Consider the following 17,429-nt stretch of genomic DNA (forward strand, 5'->3'; position numbering starts at 1 on the left):
CTGCACGGAGTGTGGATACTGATTGTCACCATTGGTACAGAGGGTGCAAATCCAGATGCACCTGGAAAGTAGTTCAGTAATTGTACACAGGTGTGTGTACTAATTGCCTGCTTCAGACCCGTTCGCAAGGGGCCGCTCGCTCGTACGCGGCTGATGTTGTGCATTTGCGTATGCATCGCAGTGTGCGTGCGCAAACTAGTTTGAGTGATCGGGATGCGCTCGCTGGCCCAGCAAGGCCGTTTGTGGGTGGTAATAGGGGCAGGGCAGTGGTAACGGGGGAGTGGAGTTCTGAACGCAGACGTGCCTGAGTGTTTCAACGCCATTTCAGAGGCATGCATAATTAACAGGCAGTGTCATAGGACACGTCACCTGGTTGATTTTTACACTGAAGTGCTCGCAGTGCTTGTGGTAGGGTACAGTCAACCACAAGCGCTGCAGTCTGATCCGATGGTTCACGATGTACCGATGGTTGTATATACTTCCTAGAGATAACGTACGCTAGTGGGCGGCTAAAGACAGGCTGGTGGGCATCTATAAACACAAAGTGATCGCTCGCCAAGACATAGTGGGCGTGCTTATGCCATGTCGTGCGATCGCCTGCCTTGACATCACTAAGCTGAATTTGCATACGCTGGGAGCGAGCGGCCGCATCTAGCGAGCGGGTCTGAATCAGGCAGTAAGTATACAACGTGCGAATCCAGAAGCACCGGAGGGTGGTTTAGTAGTTGTACTCGGTTGTGTGTACTGAGGGCCTGATTCAGAGCCGGACGCTCTTTAAGAGCGCTCGCTCTGAATCAGGGCTTTTTTTTTTGTTGCGGCCTCCTGGTCGCTCGCTAAGCTGTGGGTGACCACCCACAGCTTTTGCGGGCGGCCAGGTGATGGTCACGACCATCGCGACCATCGGGGCTTGCGACGAGACCCTTGTGGTAGGGTCTCGTCCGTCGAAAGCCCCAGAGAGCTTCCTGCTCTAACAGCCCATAAACGGCAGGCATTCCTTCGGGAACACCTCCGTTTGTGTAGCCACCACCCCGCCCCGCCTACAAAATTGGGCGAGCTGTCGATCAACATCGACAGCCACCCCTTTTGTAGTGAGTCCCGGAGCGAGAGAATTTCTCTCTCGCTCCGGGGCTTGCACATGCACGCGCCGCACGTGCGCAGTACCCCACCATCGACCCTCTTGCGAGCGGGTCTGAATAAGGCCCTGAGTACACACTGGGGATCTTGTCGCAGGGCGAGCACCAGAGTAGTGCAGAACAGACTGGAAATCCAAGCATAGGGTGAACACAGAAACTTACCTCCCAACTGTCCCGCTTCCAGCGGGACAGTCCCGTTTTTCTGGGACTGTCCCGCTGTCCCACCCGCGGTGGGGGGGAAGTTGGGGAGAGCACACCCGCTGCTCTGCCTAGCAGAGCAGCGGGTGTGCAGAAGGTGAACAGATGCCGTGCGCCTTTTTCAGAGGCGCGCGCCCTGTCCCTCCTTCCCGTTCTGGAAAGTTGGGAGGTATGCAGAAATTAGTCACCAGGGCTTAGTACTCAGGTGATGTACTGAGTACACACTGGAAAATAACTTTGGGAAGAATCACTGGAAGATTGCACGTGATGCACAGGTAGCTGTCCATTGGATGAGAGAGTCAGCTGACAACTGACACAGCTACCATTGGATAAAGATCTATCAGATGATACAGCCAAGATGGCTGTACCCATGACCACCACCGCAGGAACTCCGATATGGAGGATTGCATGACAGTCACCTGGGCCCCGGGGAGAATACTCAGCAAGTCACCTACCGCTGCACCTGACGACTTACTGCTTTCGCTAATGAGGGGGTAAGTAACTGCGGTAAGTATCAGCCGATCCCAGGCAGAATCCTGACAATCTGACTATGGCACTTGTAGGAATCCCCTGCTGGATGTGCTCTGTTGTGTGTAATTTAATACAGAGAATGATGTACACTTGTATGTTGTTCTAATATTAATATTATTTGTGTGAGCATAGACTAAGAAGTGGGAGGAGTCAGGAATAGTAAGGGGAGGAGTCTATGCCAGGAGCCAGGTGCTGACACGAGCTGGGCCTGTGTGCTTTAATGCCAGGGCCTATTTTTAGTCCCAGTCCGGCCCTGATAATAACTGTTAACATTGTGACTACATGCGAGGCCCAGACTGGTGGCCAATGATAGCCATAGGCTAACGATGCATATGTGCGTATGGATAACGCAGTAGGAGCCATGGGAAGCAGTTATCCCTAATGGGAGATGATACAGAAGTAGGTGCAGTAGGTTATCTTAGTTATAGATACATAGATTCGGTTTGGAACCTTTTATACACGTGTTGCATAGTACTTTCTAAAACACTTGGTACAATCTATACTTATCCCCTTATAATAGCCCTTTATAAATGACTTTCATGTATTGCAGTGGTACAAGTTCTGTTGTGATACTTACTCAGTAGGCTCCCGCATGCAGTATTACTGCCGGGAAGGGTTGCCTCTGGCTACAGCAGTGTAATCGCCGCAGTAACCATTTGAAGTGAATAACTATTATTTATTAAAGGAAAATTGCCTGATTCAGACGTGCACGCAGTTGATGGCGCACGCAAGTGGCCATGTTTTCAGTCTGCACGTGCGTCCAAGTCGCCCCGCCACTAGCCAGACCTGGCGGCCATGGTCACACGGAGATTCCGTGCCTCCATAAAGCTGGTGAAATCCCAGCTGGCGTGACAGGCGGTGCATCTTAATACCCACAGCTGCGGATTTTGTGTCTCAGGCGGTGGGCATCTCTGTATGAAGTCTATTGGGCCCATGGCAATAGCAAAAAGATACAGCTGCGCTGCTGCAAATGATGCTGGCGATTAGACTTAATTATGTGGCATTGAACACGGTTGTGCCTCCATTCTTCCATGCCACATCTGGAGTTGCTGGTCATATCCAATGGAGGAGGTTGGAAAGGTGTGAAGGGAGGACACGTAGAACATATTGGGTGAGGATGTGTGACATAAGTGGGGCAGATGGGAGACGGAGGTCAAACAGGTTGATAAGGGGCAAAGGCACATATGGTGAGGGTGGGCATACATGAGGAGGGGGGCATAAGCACACATAGGTAGGGGTGGCAGATGATTAAAGGAGGAGGGGGCAGGGGTACACATAGTGCAGGGGACAAATACACACTGGCATGGTGCTAGGGGTTTGTTGATTCGGGTCGGGGTCCCTTGGGTGGCTTAAGAATGCTGTTCCTCATGCAGGTTACTAGTAGCAGTAGAAGATTGATGCTTCAAAACGGTATTGGGAACAGGTGCAGGCTAGCAGGATAGCCCACGACTGTGGCCGAATGTAGGATATTTAGAGGCAATCTGGAACTGGATGCAGGGAGTACAAGAAATAATTTTACATCTTGCTGGAGAGTGGGCCACCAAGAATCTCGGAGGATGAGCTCCTGAGTTTTATGAATCCCCCAACATGACCAGCAAACCTGGGACAGTGTGCCCACTGAAGCAATTTCTTCTGAAACTTGAGAGGAATTGACATTAGGGATGGCCACCAACCATCAATGGCCCTCATTCAGAGCCGTACGCTCTGAGCAGAGCGCACGCTCTGAATGAGGGCCGCCCTCCATAATTCTGGAGCGTCCTCCTGGACGCTCGTATAGCTGTGGGTCACCACCCACAGCCTATACGAGCGTGCAGTTTGATGGCCGCGATGGTCGTGACCATCGCGACCATCGAAAGTGCGAGCCGGAGCCTGCGGTTGAGTTTTTCAATATCTAGCAGAGCCAAAATCACTCCCACTGACATCACTAGTGATGTCAGTGGGCCGGCTTCTGACGGTAGGCGTTCCCTTGGGAACGCCCCCGTCAGGGAGGCACGCCCCCGGCACGCCCACCAAAGGGGGCATGCTGTCAATCAACATCGACAGCACGCCCCCTTTGATCAGACACAACGCGCGAAGGACTTTCCTTCGCTCGTCGCGTCTGGCGCATGCGCACGACGGAGCTCCCGCCGTCGTGCGCATGCGCAGTGCATAACATCGACCCACTTGCGAGCGGACAGCCGCTTGCGAGTGGGTCTGAATCAGGCCCAATGTTTTCAAAACATCGATGGTTGCTGGCTGATGTTAACTACTTTGGCCATCGATGGCAGAGAACCAATATTTATCTGCCATCGATGGATGAGTGGGAACCAATGTTTTTTTTATGGGAGGGCAGAGCTTAGCCCCACCCCCAGCGGCTGTTAAGCCCCACCCCATTATTTATTGGCCTGTGACCATCGAGGGGGTGCAAACCATCAATGGTTCACCATAGATTAATTTTGTGCCATAGATAGTAATCAACGTTTGGCCCATCAATGGTAACCATCGATGGACACCCCACCGATGGCCATCCCTAATTAATGGGAAGGGGTGGAGACGTGGGACCTGATTCGGGAAGGAACGTAGTTGCTTATACGCATGCAATCGGCCGATCGTTGCGTTCTACGCATACTTATGCATTACAGTGCGCGAACTAGCCACTGCGATTTGGACTATCGCAGTAACTACGCAGACCTATTGCAGAGCGATTGACAGGAAGTGCCGTTTGTGGGTGGTGATGGGGGGGGTCGGTGAACGCAGGCGTGCCAGTGCGTTTGAACGGTGTTGCAGGAGCGTGCATATAAATGATCCACTGCAATACCATACGCAGCCTAAAGCCTCATAGCGTGCGCAGAAGCAATTCCTGAGTGAGGTCTGACCCTGTCTTAATTGTGAGTGAGGCTCGATGGTACTCAATTGTACCGATGTTTTCGCAGTCTTGCTAAACATTACGGATGTGCATGTAGGTGAAGTGGGCGTCCTTATGTAGTACTGCGTCGGCATTGCGATCGCTATGGATTAGCATAAATTCATAGTAAAACTGCGTGCATATCCAGGCACACTCTGCTATACTCTGCTAATAGGTCATGTGCCCAGGTGCACTCTGCTATACTCTGCTAATAGGTCATGTGTCCAGGCACACTCTGCTATACTCTGCTAATAGGTCACATGCCCAGGCACACTCTGCTATACTCTGCTAATAGGTCATGTGCCCAGGCACACTCTGCTATACTCTGCTAATAGGTCATGTGCCCAGGCACACTACGCTATACTCTGCTAATAGGTCATGTGCCCAGGCGCACTCTGCTATACTCTGCTAATAGGTCATGTGCCCAGACACACTCTGCTATACTCTGCCTATAGGTCACATGTCCAGGCACACTCTGCTATACTCTGCCTATAGGTTACATGCCCAGGCACACTACACTATACTCTGCTAATAGGTCATGTGCCCAGGCACACTCTGCTATACTAAGCTAAAAGGTCATGTGTCCAGGCACACTCTACTATACTCTGCTAATAGGTCATGTGCCCAGGCACACTATGCTATACTCTGCTAATAGGTCATGTGCCCAGGCACACTCTGCTATACTCTGCCTATAGGTCACATGTCCAGGCACACTCTGCTATACTCTGCCTATAGGTTACATGCCCAGGCACACTACACTATACTCTGCTAATAGGTCATGTGTCCATGCACACTCTGCTATACTCTGCTAAAAGGTCATGTGTCCAGGCACACTCTACTATACTCTGCTAATAGGTCATGTGCCCAGGCACACTCTACTATACTCTGCTAATAGGTCATGTGCCCAGGCACACTCTGCTATACTCTGCTAATAGGTCGTATGCCCAGGCACACTCTGCTATACTCTGCTAATAGGTCACGTGCCCAGGCACACTCTACTATACTCTGCTAGTAGGTCATGTGCCCAGGCACACACTACTATACTCTGCTAATAGGTCATGTGCCCAGGCACACTCTGCTATACTCTGCTAATAGGTCACGTGCCCAGGCACACTCTACTATACTCTGCTAGTAGGTCACGTGCCCAGGCACACTCTACTATACTCTGCTAATAGGTCACGTGCCCAGGCACACTCTACTATACTCTGCTAATAGGTCACGTGCCCAGGCACACTCTACTATACTCTGCTAGTAGGTCGTTTGCCCAGGCACACTCTGCTATACTCTGCTAATAGGTCACGTGCCCAGGCACACTCTACTATACTCTGCTAATAGGTTATGTGCCCAGGCACACTCTGCTATACTCTGCTAATAGGTCGTGTGCCCAGGCACACTCTGCTATACTCTGCTAATAGGTTATGTGCCCAGGCACACTCTGCTATACTCTGCTAATAGGTCGTGTGCCCAGGCACACTCTACTATACTCTGCTAATAGGTCGTGTGCCCAGGCACACTCTGCTATACTCTGCTAATAGGTCGTGTGCCCATGCACACTCTGCTATACTCTTCTAATAGGTCATGTGCCCAGGCACACTCTGCTATACTCTGCTAATAGGTCTCGTGCCCAGACCCACTCCGCTAAACTCTGCCAATAGGTCATGTGCCCAGGTGCACTCTGTTATACTCTGCTAATAGGTCACGTGCCCAGGCACACTCTGCTATACTCTGCTAATAGGTCATGTTCCCAGGCACACTCTGCTATACTCTGCTAATAGGTCACGTGCCCAGACGCACTCCGCTAAACTCTGCCAATAGGTCACGTGCCCAGGTGCACTCTGCTATACTCTGCTAATAGGTCACGTGCCCAGGCGCACTCTGCTATACTCTGCTAATAGGTCATGTGCCCAGGCACACTCTGCTATACTCTGCTAATAGGTCATGTGTCCAGGCACACTCTGCTATACTCTGCTAATAGGGTACATGCCCAGGCACACTACGCTATACTCTGCTAATAGGTCACATGCCCAGGCACACTCTGCTATACTCTGCTAATAGGTTATGTTTCCAGGCGCACTCTGCTATACTCTGCTAATAGGTCATGTGCCCAGGCACACTCTGCTATACTCTGCTAATAGGTCATGTGCCCAGGCACACTCTGCTATACTCTGCTAATAGGTCATGTGTCCAGGCACACTATGCTATACTCTGCTAATAGGTCATGTGCCCAGGCACACTCTGCTGTACTCTGCTAATAGGTCATGTGCCCAGGCACACTCTGCTATACTCTGCTAATAGGTCACGTGCCCAGGCACACTCTGCTATACACTGCTAATAGGTCACGTGCCCAGGCACACTCTGCTATACTCTGCTAATAGGTCACGTGCCCAGGCACACTCTACTATACTCTGCTAATAGGTCACGTGCCCAGGCGCACTCTGCTATACTCTGCTAATAGGTCACGTGCCCAGGTGCACTCTGCTATACTCTGCTAATAGGTCACGTGCCCAGGCACACTCTGCTATACTCTGCTGATAGGTTATGTTTCCAGGCACACTCTGCTATACCCTGCTAATAGGTCATGTGCCCACGCACACTCTACTATACTCTGCTACTAGGTCATGTGTCCAGGCACACTCTGCTATACTCTGCAATAGGTCATACATGCCTACCCTCCCGGTTTTCGCGGGAGGCTCCTGATTTTTTGGGTAACCCCCCACACCCCCGGAAGGGTAGGCATTTCTCCCGCATTCTGCCCACTTCCTAGTGAAGTGGGCAGAATGAGGAGAATACCTGCGGCGATCGCGGGTCTCCGTGAAGGGGGCGGGGCTTAAGAGGTGATTATGCATGAATCACAGCATTTGGCCCCGCCCCCTATGTAAATTTTAGCCAATCGCGGCAGTTTTGCCGCGAGGGGGTGGGGCTTAATGACGCAAATCGTTAGGCCCTGCCCCCATCGGTCCCCTGCTGCTTCTCTTACCCGGGCTTCTCCCGGGAAGAGATTATAAAAGGTAGGTAAGTATGCAATAGGTCATGTGCCCAGGCGCACTCTGCTATACTCTGCTAATAGGTCATGTGCCCAGGCGCACTCTGCTATACTCTGCTAACAGGTCATGTGCCCAGGCACACTCTACTATACTCTGCTAATAGGTCATGTGCCCAGGCACACTCTGCTATACTCTGCTAATAGGTCATGTGCCCAGGCACACTATGCTATACTCTGCTAATAGGTCATGTGCCCAGGCACACTCTGCTATACTCTGCTAATAGGTCATATGCCCAGGCACACTCTGCTATACTCTGCTAATAGGTCATGTGCCCAGGCACACTCTGCTATACTCTGCTAATAGGTCATGTGCCCAGGCACACTACACTATACTCTGCTAATAGGTCATGTGCCCAGGCACACTCTGCTATACTCTGCTAATAGGTCATGTGCCCAGGCACACTCTACTGTACTCTGCTAATAGGTCATGTGCCCAGGCACACTCTGCTATACTCTGCTAATAGGTCATGTGCCCAGGCACACTCTGCTATACTCTGCTAATAGGTCATGTGCCCAGGCACACTCTACTATACTCTGCTAATAGGTCATGTGCCCAGGCACACACTACTGTACTCTGCTAATAGGTCATGCGCCCAGGCACACTCTGCTATTCTCTGCTAATAGGTCATGTGCCCAGGCACACTCTGCTATACTCTGCTAATAGGTCGTGTGCCCAGGCACACTCTGCTATACTCTGCTAATAGGTCGTGTGCCCAGGCACACTCTGCTATACTCTGCTAATAGGTCATGTGCCCAGGCACACTCTGCTATACTATGCTAATAGGTCATGTGTCCAGGCACACTCTGCTATACTCTGCTAATAGGTCATGTGCCCAGGCACACTCTACTATACACTGCTAATAGGTCATGTGCCCAGGCACACTCTACTATACTCTGCTAATAGGTCATGTGCCCAGGCACACTCTGCTATACTCTGCTAATAGGTCGTATGCCCAGGCACACTCTGCTATACTCTGCTAATAGGTCACGTGCCCAGGCACACTCTACTATACTCTGCTAGTAGGTCATGTGCCCAGGCACACTCTACTATACTCTGCTAATAGGTCATGTGCCCAGGCACACTCTGCTATACTCTGCTAATAGGTCACGTGCCCAGGCACACTCTACTATACTCTGCTAGTAGGTCACGTGCCCAGGCACACTCTACTATACTCTGCTAATAGGTCACGTGCCCAGGCACACTCTACTATACTCTGCTAGTAGGTCGTTTGCCCAGGCACACTCTGCTATACTCTGCTAATAGGTCACGTGCCCAGGCACACTCTACTATACTCTGCTAATAGGTTATGTGCCCAGGCACACTCTGCTATACTCTGCTAATAGGTCGTGTGCCCAGGCACACTCTGCTATACTCTGCTAATAGGTTATGTGCCCAGGCACACTCTGCTATACTCTGCTAATAGGTCGTGTGCCCAGGCACACTCTACTATACTCTGCTAATAGGTCGTGTGCCCAGGCACACTCTGCTATACTCTGCTAATAGGTCGTGTGCCCATGCACACTCTGCTATACTCTTCTAATAGGTCATGTGCCCAGGCACACTCTGCTATACTCTGCTAATAGGTCTCGTGCCCAGACGCACTCCGCTAAACTCTGCCAATAGGTCATGTGCCCAGGTGCACTCTGTTATACTCTGCTAATAGGTCACGTGCCCAGGCACACTCTGCTATACTCTGCTAATAGGTCATGTTCCCAGGCACACTCTGCTATACTCTGCTAATAGGTCACGTGCCCAGACGCACTCCGCTAAACTCTGCCAATAGGTCACGTGCCCAGGTGCACTCTGCTAAACTCTGCTAATAGGTCACGTGCCCAGGCGCACTCTGCTATACTCTGCTAATAGGTCATGTGCCCAGGCACACTCTGCTATACTCTGCTAATAGGTCATGTGTCCAGGCACACTCTGCTATACTCTGCTAATAGGGTACATGCCCAGGCACACTACGCTATACTCTGCTAATAGGTCACATGCCCAGGCACACTCTGCTATACTCTGCTAATAGGTTATGTTTCCAGGCGCACTCTGCTATACTCTGCTAATAGGTCATGTGCCCAGGCACACTCTGCTATACTCTGCTAATAGGTCATGTGTCCAGGCACACTATGCTATACTCTGCTAATAGGTCATGTGCCCAGGCACACTCTGCTGTACTCTGCTAATAGGTCATGTGCCCAGGCACACTCTGCTATACTCTGCTAATAGGTCACGTGCCCAGGCACACTCTGCTATAAACTGCTAATAGGTCACGTGCCCAGGCACACTCTGCTATACTCTGCTAATAGGTCACGTGCCCAGGCACACTCTACTATACTCTGCTAATAGGTCACGTGCCCAGGCGCACTCTGCTATACTCTGCTAATAGGTCACGTGCCCAGGTGCACTCTGCTATACTCTGCTAATAGGTCACGTGCCCAGGCACACTCTGCTATACTCTGCTGATAGGTTATGTTTCCAGGCACACTCTGCTATACCCTGCTAATAGGTCATGTGCCCACGCACACTCTACTATACTCTGCTACTAGGTCATGTGTCCAGGCACACTCTGCTATACTCTGCAATAGGTCATACATGCCTACCCTCCCGGTTTTCGCGGGAGGCTCCTGATTTTTCGGGTAACCCCCCACACCCCCGGAAGGGTAGGCATTTCTCCCGCATTCTGCCCACTTCCTAGTGAAGTGGGCAGAATGAGGAGAATACCTGCGGCGATCGCGGGTCTCCGTGAAGGGGGCGGGGCTTAAGAGGTGATTCTGCATGAATCACAGCATTTGGCCCCGCCCCCTATGTAAATTTTAGCCAATCGCGGCAGTTTTCCGCGAGGGGGTGAGGCTTAATGACGCAAATCGTTAGGCCCTGCCCCCATCGGTCCCCTGCTGCTTCTCTTACCCGGGCTTCTCCCGGGAAGAGATTATAAAAGGTAGGTAAGTATGCAATAGGTCATGTGCCCAGGCGCACTCTGCTATACTCTGCTAATAGGTCATGTGCCCAGGCGCACTCTGCTATACTCTGCTAACAGGTCATGTGCCCAGGCACACTCTACTATACTCTGCTAATAGGTCATGTGCCCAGGCACACTCTGCTATACTCTGCTAATAGGTCATGTGCCCAGGCACACTATGCTATACTCTGCTAATAGGTCATGTGCCCAGGCACACTCTGCTATACTCTGCTAATAGGTCATATGCCCAGGCACACTCTGCTATACTCTGCTAATAGGTCATGTGCCCAGGCACACTCTGCTATACTCTGCTAATAGGTCATGTGCCCAGGCACACTACACTATACTCTGCTAATAGGTCATGTGCCCAGGCACACTCTGCTATACTCTGCTAATAGGTCATGTGCCCAGGCACACTCTACTATACTCTGCTAATAGGTCATGTGCCCAGGCACACTCTACTATACTCTGCTAATAGGTCATGTGCCCAGGCACACTCTGCTATACTCTGCTAATAGGTCATGTGCCCAGACACACTCTGCTATACTCTGCTAATAGGGTACGTGCCCGGGCACACTCTGCTTTACTCTGCTACTAGGTCATGTGCCCAGGCGCATTCTGCTGTACTCTGCTACTAGGTCATGTGCTCAGATGGTCTACGCTATACTCTGCTAATAGGTCATGTGCCCAGACGCACTAAATATACAGGCAAGAATATCCGATGACATGCACAGAAAATAATGCTGGAGGAAAAAGATAATAGGTTTGATAAATATAGAGTTATAGCACCATCTACCGAAAAAGTTTCTCACTGCTCTGATATAGGACTTATAGGGGAAGATCTCTTAATGGGTGTATTTTGCTTCTACACTTCCATAGGGGACACAGGGACAACGCTGGGGTATGGGGCTGTGCAGAAAGCATGGGAACCAAACAGTTAACTTTTTTGACATCAGAGCAGCCCAGTCTCCTTCTCCCCTATACCCCTCCCCTCGTCCCAGGCAGGCCAGTTTACATTTGGTGTTGGCAAGAGCCGGGCACACTTTTACAGGGGGCTGTTTATGCAGTCTCAATCTTTATTTTATTTATTTTTACTTTTATTTTGAGTGAGCTGCTCATTGGTGCAGCTTCACCCAACGGCGGGTCTCTGACAAGTGGGTGGCCAGGTTGCCCGCAGCCCTGCTAGATCATCAGGGCACTCAGGTAATGGGGGTACTACTATAGTGGTGGCCATTTGCCCTTGGAGCTCCATGTGAGATGGGGAGGTGGGCTCCCCGAGTAGCTCCTCCCCAGGCCTCTGGTGCGCTCTGCCAGTGGGCATCTCCTCCTCCTCCTCTCCCTCCCACAGAGATTCTGAGCAGCCAATTCTAGTACAGCAGCTAGTCTCTGGAGAGCTGCGCTCCTGTCTCCCTGTATACCTCACTCTCAGGTTATACAGTTAAGGTCCTACCAGCCGACTGGGGTTTGGACTGTTGAGCACTCACTGCCCATTATATCTATTTTGCATTGTATGGACGGAATCTGTATGAAATACCGACAGAGGAGATGCCGGCTGTCAGTACACTGACAGCGGCATCCCGATGGTTCGAATCCCGACAAGGGAACGGTGAATACTGTTCCCCTAACCTATTTACCCCCTAACACTCCTTTTTTGTACCCTCATACTAACCCTCCCTACCCCGCACCCTAACTGTCCCGGTAAGTGCCTAAATCAAGCCCTCCCCCCTTAGTGACTAACCCTAACCTCACCCCAGTGGTGTCTGAACCTAATCCCCCCCCCCGTCTGGATCCTAACCCTAACCCTAGTGCCTAAACCCTCCCCCCCCCCCCCGCGACTAATACTTACCTTGACCCGGTCTCCTTACAATCGGGATGCTGGCTGCTGGGATTCCGGTGTCGGCATCCCCAGTCATGTCGGGATTCTGGCGCCGGTGTTCTCGGCATCCCGATCGTAGGGATATTAGCTGCATCCCGTATGTACTGTGTGCTTGTCCTTATACAGTAGAAAGGTATTTTCTTTTTTTCCTTGTGTTAACAGGGTGAGGGGTTCACTGTGCCCCCCTTTTATTACTCCCTACTTATTATTACTTTGTGTGGCCTTACATTCATTGGACTTTCCCCTTATTGCACACATCTGTGGATTGTGTGTGGGAATTGCCTTGGACTGTACCATGTTTTCCAGGGCCAAAGCACCCAAAGAGGTGGCCAAGGATGTGGGAGCTCCTGTGTTGCGCACATGTAGATCTTGTTCTGTTGGTCTCTTCCCGCAGGATACAGTCCAGGACATTCTCTGTATCCGGTGCTGCATAGATGAGCATCGAGAGGTCCCATCCACAGCCTCAAACCAGGAGCCGGCTTGAGCTGCCTCCCTGTCGCAGGTAATATTACAGCAATCCATGTTCCTCCGGGGTCCACAGGGCCACAGTGCTGCAGTCTAATCTACAGCCACTCACTTTGGAACTACCATGGATGAGTTCCTTCTCCCAGTCAATTCAGGGTTTGGCACAGGTGTCCACCTCCTTCCAGCAGATGCTGGATAAGGACCATGCTTCCAAACGTAGACCATCCAGGAGGGAAAGCTCTAATCCCCAGTCTGCTTATGCTTTGGACTTGGAGGTTTCCTCAGACCTTGAGGAGATCAGGTCCGTTGCTTCAGATGTGGAGACCTCCTCTGTTCAGGAGGAATCCTCATCTCAGGTGTGGCAGCCTTGATTAAGGCCGTTAAACTAGTCCTGCAAATCGAGGACGAGGAACTGGCCTTTAGATCCAAGGATTTGGTTTTCAAGCGACAAAATTGGACAGTATAGTTCCTTAAGAAAAACAGCTTGAGGACATCTTAGCGGAGGCTTGTACCATTCCTAATAGCCGCTTTCAGGTCTCCAAGTGCATTGCAGCCTTGTATCCACTCCCTGTTGAGCAGCGGCACAAATGGGAGTCTCCTCCCCTGGTTGATGCGCCTATTGCCCGCCTAGTTAAGAACTCTACCTTTCTTATCCCTAATACGGCTTCCCATAAGGAACCAACGGATAGGAAGTTGGAAATCTTCCTTAAGGTCATTTATTCCCATGCAGGTGCGCTTGGGTGGCTAAGGTCATCGGCATTTGGACGGTTGTCTTATAATAGGGCTTCTCTTCTGGTACTCCCAGGAACCAGTTACTGTCCCTAGTGGCACCTATTAAGGAGGCTGCCTCCTATCTGGAAGACAAAAATAATAGATGCGCCTTTCCCTTAGGTCAACAAATGATACAAATTCAAAACTAGCAGTTCTGCTACCTGCCAAAAACAGTAATCAATACAGCAAAAGTGGAGCACTTGTTTGAAGAAGTATACAAGTTAAAAACCAATGTAAATATTTAATATCAAATAAAAATATTATACACACAATGGTATATAAATAAGGTACATAAAGACGCTCAGACTAAATGGTATATTTACTAAAGTGCGGGGCTTTTAGAAGTTGAGATGTTGCCCATAGCAACCAATCAGATTCTACTTAACATTTATCTTGCACCTTCTAGAAGATAATAGCTAGAATCTGATTGGTTGCTATGGGCAACATCTCCACTTCTAAAAACCCGCACTTTAGTAAATATACCCCTAAATATCAGTGCATCAGTGAGTATATCAGAGCAATCAGACAATATAGCAAATGCTAGCGTGTAATACGGACCCAATATGGAGTCCCTCTCTTGTAAAGTTCATCCACAGGGCCAGATTCAGCAAGGATTGCAACTGCGAATACGCACGCAGTCGGCCGATTGTTTTGCACTGTCCATGCGTCCGCGTCGCAGTGCGCGACCCGGCCGCTGAGATGGGGACTGCAATCGCAGAGGCTACGCAGACCCATCGCAGAGTGATTGACAGGAAGTGCCGTTTGTAGGTGTTATGGGGGGGGGGGGGGTCGGGGAGACGCAGGCGTGCCAAACCGTTCACACTCCATTTCAGGGGCATGCACAAATTATCCACTGCAACGGCATAGCCATAGCACTGATAGTGTGCGTGGCTGGTAGCAATTTCTGAGTACGGTCAGGGCTTGTGCATGTGTGCGTATGAGTCTGATGTAACTCGATGTTATCAATTGTTTCTCTATATTGCTAAGTATTACGGATGTGAGACAAGGGAAAGTGGGCGTCCTTATGTGAGGCTGTGATCGCAATGCTATACTGCGATCGCAATACATTTGCATATCACCGCTGATATTAGCAACTGCGTTGTGTGCGAATTAGCAAAATAGCAATCCAAGCTGAATCAGACCCACAGAACACACTTTCCAGTTTGGGTCAACACTCGCTGTCCAAATAAATTGCCTGTAATCTTACCAAGATAGATAGTATGTGTCCCGTAGACCTGGTGAATAGGATGAGAGGGTGGTCCAAGTATACAAATAAGCAGCCATTATATCCACTGCAGTAAGACCTTTTCTCAGTGTCTCCCTCCAGACTTACGCGTGGTCTGGAGAAAGTGTTCTTTAACTCAGAAGATGCTCCACCTGGGAGACTTACTGGACTCCACAGTTCAGAGAGTCTTCTTTCCAGCGGACAAGTTTTAGCACCTTCTGGACAAGATGTGCAGGTTCTTGCATCACCGACGAGTGTCCATTTACTCCTGCATGCAGATCCTGGGCAGTTCTAACTCAAAATTGGGTTCTGCTCACCACCGATGCCAGCCTGCACAGTCGGGGGGGGGGGGGGGCAGTAACCTGCCAGAAGACCTTTCAGGGTCGGTAGACAGATCAGGAGAGCCACCTTCCAATCAACATTCTGGAGCCCTGAGTGGTCTTTCGGGTTCTGTGTCTAGTGCAACCGCTCCTTCAGCATCATTTGGTCCAGGTTCAGTCAACGCAACCGCCATTGCCTACATCAACTATCAGGGAGGCACTTACAGTTGCGGTGCCATGAAGGAGGTGAGTCGCATTCTCAGGTGGGAAAAGCGTCATCTTACGGCTCTGTCAGCGGTCTTCATTCCAGGGATCCAGATTTGGGAAGCGGACTTCCTAAGCAACCAAGACATTCACCTGAGAGAGTGGGCTCTTCCCTCGGACGCCTTTCAGCTTCTGGCTTATTGCCGGGGCCTACCCGACGTTGACTTGATGGCATCTCGACAACCACAAGCTACCGAGGTACTGTTCTCACACCAGCGATCCAGGAACTCTTCTGGTGGATGCCTTAGCGTTTCGGGGGGTCTTCGTCTCATGTACATATTCCCCCCAATCTCACTTATTCGTGGGTTCTCTGCATATTGAAAGTGAAGGCGGCACCGTGATCCTAGTGTCTTCCAATTGCTCTTTGCTAGCGCATCGACGCTCTTGTGTGTCTACCATCTCAGGGCCCGTGCTTCCATCCGGATCTGGCCCGTCTCGCTTTGACGAGGTGGCTCTTGAGGCATCCGTCCTGAGGGCCAAGGGCTTTTCCATGTTGGTCATTCGTGCCATGCTCAGTGCCCGCAAACCCGATTCAGCTAAGATTTATGACCGGCTTTGGAGGATTTACTTATCTCGGTGTTCGGCCAGGAGCCTTAACCTTAGCTCCTTTCGTCTCTCCCGGGTTCTGTCCTTCCTGCAAGTGGGCCTGGTTTTGGGGCTTCGCCTTTCATCCCTGAAAAAGCTGCACTTTGAAGCAGTGAAATGCGTCAGAAACACCTACTGATTGGCCTAAACCAGCTCTCGAGACCCAAAAGGATATAACCAGCTGAGAGTAAGCATGCTCTTTTTATTCGGACTAAGGACCTGATTCAGGTTGGATCGCAAAGCCGGCTGATGTTTGCAATCTGCGCATGCATATAAGGTGAAGTGCGCGTGTGCGAACCAGGCGCCGCGATCGGGAATGCGATCACAGGCAGTATATAGACCCACCACTCAGTGATTGACAGGGAGCGCCGTTTGTGGGTTGTCACCGGGGGGGGGAGGGTGGTCGTGTGAACGCAGGCATGTCAGTGCGTTCAAGCGCCGTTGCTGGGGCATGCATAAATTATTCACAGCAAACCCATACGCAGCCTAAGAACTCACAGTGTGCAGGAAGCTTAGCAACTTCTGCGGCAGGGTCATGCCAACCACAAGTGTGCGTGCTTACCGATGATTACTCGATGTTACCGATGATTTTGCATACTTGCACATTAGTACGGATGTGAGAAGAGGGTAAGGGGGCTGTATTGTGTAGTGCTGGGCATCTTCATCTTGTGCTGCGACGGCAATGCGAATGCATTCATTAGCATATTAGCATATTTTCGCAGTGGCCGGTTGCGTGCGAACGCAGCTTTGCGATCCAACCTGAATCAGACCCTGAGACCACAAATGGACACCGTGTGATTGGAGGATCTATTCTTAAATCTGAATGACAGTATTTATAAAGAATATTCCTCTATCGGTGATAAGGATATTATCCAGGGGATATTCCTTACTACCTGTACCATTGGGCTCTCCCAGTGTCCATTACGAAGGCAATGCATAGGAACAGGCCTTTATTGAACTGTTAAGTGCTGTGGGTGAGATAATTTGCTCATTTGTTACAAAGCTACTGGAACTTTTTAATATGCTTATAGGCTCATTGGTTACAAAATCCATTGTGATCTTTTAATATATTGAAGTAGAAAATTCTACCCATTTTATTGCCATATATACTTATATATATTTTAATTATTTATCACATGTAATTGGTTTCTAGCGCTACTATATTGTTTGTATCTAT

Source organism: Taudactylus pleione, unplaced genomic scaffold (genome assembly GCF_031769625.1).
Source record: "Taudactylus pleione unplaced genomic scaffold, aTauple2 ptg000634l, whole genome shotgun sequence".
Lineage (NCBI taxonomy): Eukaryota > Metazoa > Chordata > Amphibia > Anura > Myobatrachidae > Taudactylus > Taudactylus pleione.